Below are 4,799 nucleotides of genomic sequence, written 5' to 3'. Positions count from 1 at the left end.
TGTGACGGTCGTAAAATGCAAGCTAACTAAAAGGATGTGGGGACAAAAATGACAATGGTGTCAATGGACTGGAGGACAAGATGCAGTCAAGGAATCACTGCAGTGGGAGGCTGGAGGAAGTGAACTGGAGTTGCCGTGGGGACCAGGTTTGGTTGAGGACTCACAGTGGTTCAGGGTGTGTCCATGACAATGGGGGGTGAGGTGGAAAAGTGAATGGTGTGGAAAGCAGAGGGGACAGGTAGGTCGTGGAACAGAAGGCCAGCAGCTTAGATATGGGACCAGTGTTGATGATGAAGTTCCCAGGCGGGATCTTCAGTGAACAAGGCGGTGTGATACAGGAAGCTCAGCACACAGCAGCCAGGAGCAGATGATTACTGCTGAAATCATTTTATAGAGTTTGAAAATGTGGTTCAGAGAGGGTGTGCCTCTCTGAAGCAACGTGCAAACTATTAACCAGAGGAACCCAGAAGTGTTTGACTTTGAACTCCATACTCTTTCTACCTACCAGTCTTCTACAACTTTCAACACAGTAAACTTGAATGACTGTACAATTAAATTTTATGTTAATCTCCAGTACCTCCTCTGGATGGAGCCAGCCAACGTGACCCTTAACCAGTGTGACTAATCGGAAATATCTGGGAAGTTTTTTCAACATAAACAAGCTCAGGCTGATCCTATACCTAGTGAATCATTCTCTAGGGGATAAATCCAGATCTATGATTTTAAAAAGATCCCCAGATGATCTGATACATAGCCTTGTTCCAACGATTAACCTCAGGTTATTGTCAATACAAAAGCTCACCTGCCTTCAAAGCATAAATGGTTCTGACAGTCCTGAGAAAGAAATGATCCAAGAGAACAAGGACTTGAGCGTCCAGTTGTGTTTTCCTGTCTATCTCTAAGGGTTATGCTCTGAGTATCCTATACAGCAGCTAATTTCATACTAAACTCTGTTGAGAGGCATGTTTTCCTGTGTAGAATCTTCTGTAATCAGAGAATGCCCTAAATAGTTGCTCATCTTGCTCCAAGATTCACTAAAATATCAACTTTTACCGGTTGATTTCTATAAAATATTTTGCTTATCTGTAATAAAATCTGAAAAATGTTTGTTGCCAAGTTTCTTGCCTTTGGGACTGCTAATATTATGGGGGTCACTCTGCCTCTCACTCTCTCTGGCACACACCCACACACCCCTTTTCTGCTAGATCAGATTCGCAGCTTTGTGCATGAGGGGAAGGAGCCTTCTGTGGGATATGAACCGAGGAAGCGTCCCCCAGTCCCCCACAGAGTAGCACAAGACAATTTGGGCCACTGTTTACTCTCCTTCTACCCTAACTTCCCCAACCAAAGAGCAGAGACACCATTACTTAATCACACCAGCATAAGAGCTGCAATAATATTTATTTCACCTTTCTCTACCCTCAGGAGAAGTCATTCCAACTCACTCCAGGGAAGCATGTCAGGACCTCGGGCAGGTAAGGAAATGGCCTGTAAGTACCTCGGTCCCAGAAAATCGGGCCACACCTTCCGGTGTCCACCAAGATCAACACTGCTACACACTCTGAGTGGGCTGGATTGTCTTCTCTTTCATTCTCCAGAGCCTCGTGCAGTGATTCATCCACCCTATGTGGTGACTGCACCGATGAAGTCACAAATGTCTGAGGCTCAGGCAATCCTCAGTGAAGTGTCGTGTAATATGTCTTTTGTGGAGCTGACATGCATGGAGTTTCCTGCTTGCCAGGCTCTGGCCTCAGAGGTTTAAACTCTTATTAACCTGTCCCCCCCTCCCCGATAACTCCAAGTGCTGGGAACCTGATTATCACCATTGCCTGGATGACAACACTGGGCACAGAGAGGTGACGTCATTTCCCCTATGATGCAACAGCCAGGAGGCATGGGTCGGATCAGATGGCACCCCTGCCTCTACTGTGCACTAGCCCAGGGTTTGGCCAGCTTTTCCTGTAAAGGCCGGAGAGTAAATATTTCGGCTTTGTGAGCCACATAGTCTCTGCTATAACTGTAGACAATACACAAGCGAATTGTGTTGTTTCAATAACTAAAAAGCATGCGGAGGGTCACATTTGCCCACAGGTTGCTGATACCAGCTCTAGAAGAGTGGTGCTCCAACTACAGCATTTCTCAAAATCATTGGGAGGGTTTGTTAAACTTGAACTGATGCCCAAAAGCCTCCTGTGTTTCTGATTCACTAGGCCTTGGGGGACACCCAACACTGGCATCGTGCAGTCCGTCTGCAGGTGATGTTGACACTCTGAGTCAGGGGCCATGCCTTCAGAACCACTGTCTAGAGGGATATTAGCAACACAGCCTGCGTGTTTATCTTCTGAAAGCAAATCACAGTTAAGATACAGCTTGCCTTTCCCATGACTAGATCCCTATCACTTCCTCCCCCTGCAGTCTCCATTCTCAGGAATTTTGTTTTCTGGAACGTCAGCTCTGCAGACAGGAACCCCATTTTATCTTCTTGTGCCTGGCATAGTGGTTTATGTTACCAGGTGCTCAAAAATGTTTCCTTGTAGAATGAAAAGAAAATGAGTGACTGTATTGCTGCTGTGTTAGATCATTTCTAACAATTTTCAAATGTGACAAAAATACTAAGGATTTGAGTAAATTGCTGTAACTCAGAGAATGTCATTACCTAGTGTGGGGAAAGCATTTGTCTTGTTCCGTAGCTCATTTTCCCCAGTTGACACATTAAGGAAAATCTACATTTTAGGACAGTCTTGAGTTTTGTCCAAGTCACATTAAACATAGTCTGCTCAGAGTTTGATTCTCCTAAGAAGAGACCTTTGCCTGTCAGGATATTGTTCCTTAGAGACTGGGGACAAAAGGATTTGCAAGGTATAGGTTCACAAAAGGCATTACCAAGCTAGGCAATCATGGACCTTAGAGTTAAAAGGTTGGGATCAGGCTGACTGAACACGTCTAGAAATAACTCGAGCAAAGGATACCTGCCAGGACCGATTCCCCCCTTGGGGTAAAGAGCAGATGTAAAGCAAGGAGCTACATACAAATCTCAGTGCTCCAGCCGAGCCTTACAGGCCCCAGGGCCCCAGGGTTCTCTTTATTTAGAATAATGGATGGGAAATTAAAATGTCCTCCAAACTATATGAATTTTTTAAATGAGAATCTCATTTGGTTTCGAAGTGTGACTTTTCTTCCCCCCCCCCCCCCCCCCCAATTCTGAGAAAAACTGAGCTCAGCAGGAGTGTGAAAAGACAGCTGGCTGTCTTTGGTACACACACATCAGGGCTTTCTTGTGTCCAAATGTTAATTTGAACTGACAAAACACTCTCGGCACTCTAATTTTATTTTATAATGAAATGGCAAACGTAACTTCTAAGCATTTTTTATTCCAAGTTTAATGGCTCACAGTCCCGAGGTCGGCAAGCAGATGGAGTTGAAGATGAGAATGTATAATTGCAGATTATGAAACTGCAAAATTAATATTACTTTGTTAATGTCAAGATAAGATTTGAGAGCCAGAAGGGATTTTTGAGATCATTGATCTTAACCTTCATCACACAGATGAAGACTCAGAGTCTGGGGCGATAAGGTGTCCTTCCCAGATTCACAGGGCCAGCTGGGGACAGAACTGCATCTGAGACCCAGCCTCCCGGCACGTGAACCAGTCCTCCCACTCCGAGGCTCTACTATTTCCACTAACTCCTTACAAGAAAGGGGATCTGACTTACCCTTCCCTGCCTCACCTTCAAAGTAAAAGTGTGTGAGTTGGGGGGGGGGCGGGGGGAGGAGACAGTGTTGGGGTCACATCATCTACAACGGTTTGGCTATAAATTTTAGTTTAGTCCACTCTTTTGAGATAACTCATAATTTACTTAGACCTGTTAACAAAGCATTGCACAAAGACCAGGAAAGAATTAATCAGGAATGACCTAACCTTACTCTGTAGAGTTATAAGGATTTCATTGAGCTGTATATGACAGACACCCAAAATAACAAGGCTTTAAACACCGGAGGTCTTCAGGTAAAAGCAGCAGCCAGAGCTGCCATGGTGTTATGACATAGGTGAAAAAACACAGGTTGTATAACAACATGTAAAGGTTAGAATTCTAATTTTGTAGTTTACACAAGTATGCATGAAAAAAACAACAGGAAGTATGTACACAGATGAGTGATTATCACTTTCTCCATTATGAATTTTTGCATTTTCTGAAAGTTTCACAATTCATATGGTTAACTTTACAGTTAGTGAGGACAGGGAAAGCCGTTGTTATGACAATATTATCTTGGGTTTCCCTGACTCTAGAGCTTCCTCTCCCATTTCCCTGATGTGTGCACCTGGAAAAATGCTCGGGGGGAGGAAGGCTCTGTGACCAGGTGGGCCCCTCCCAGCCAGGTGTCCCCTGAGCGGGTCCCCATTATTAGGAATGGCATTTCTCATTACTTTCTGCTTTGTTTCTCTTTTTTCTTGGTTCTAAATCACCTTTTTCTGAGTTGTTCTGTTAGTTAGCATCTCATCACTCTTCATATCATTCCCCTACGTATTAGGTTAAACCAGATGAAAGTGCCAATAGTTGTCAGTATTTTACAATAGACCCCACTTTCAACTGGTTTAACCTACTTCGATTCCATTTCTTCCCCATTTAGTGAAAAATCTTTTTCCTGATTGATCAGGAATTCTGGTTAACTGGCTGCCTTGTGCAGGCAGTGATGCTGGGCAGGGCTAGCTGGGCTCTGAGCAACATTTTCACAGGACCACAAACTGGTTGATTTTCACTTGGTTGTTTTTATAGTAATTCTTTCCTACTAACCTGAAT

This window comes from Miniopterus natalensis, chromosome 3, assembly GCF_054644295.1.
Source record: "Miniopterus natalensis isolate mMinNat1 chromosome 3, mMinNat1.hap1, whole genome shotgun sequence".
Classification (NCBI taxonomy): Eukaryota; Metazoa; Chordata; class Mammalia; order Chiroptera; family Miniopteridae; genus Miniopterus; species Miniopterus natalensis.
This window is presented reverse-complemented; position numbering follows the sequence as displayed.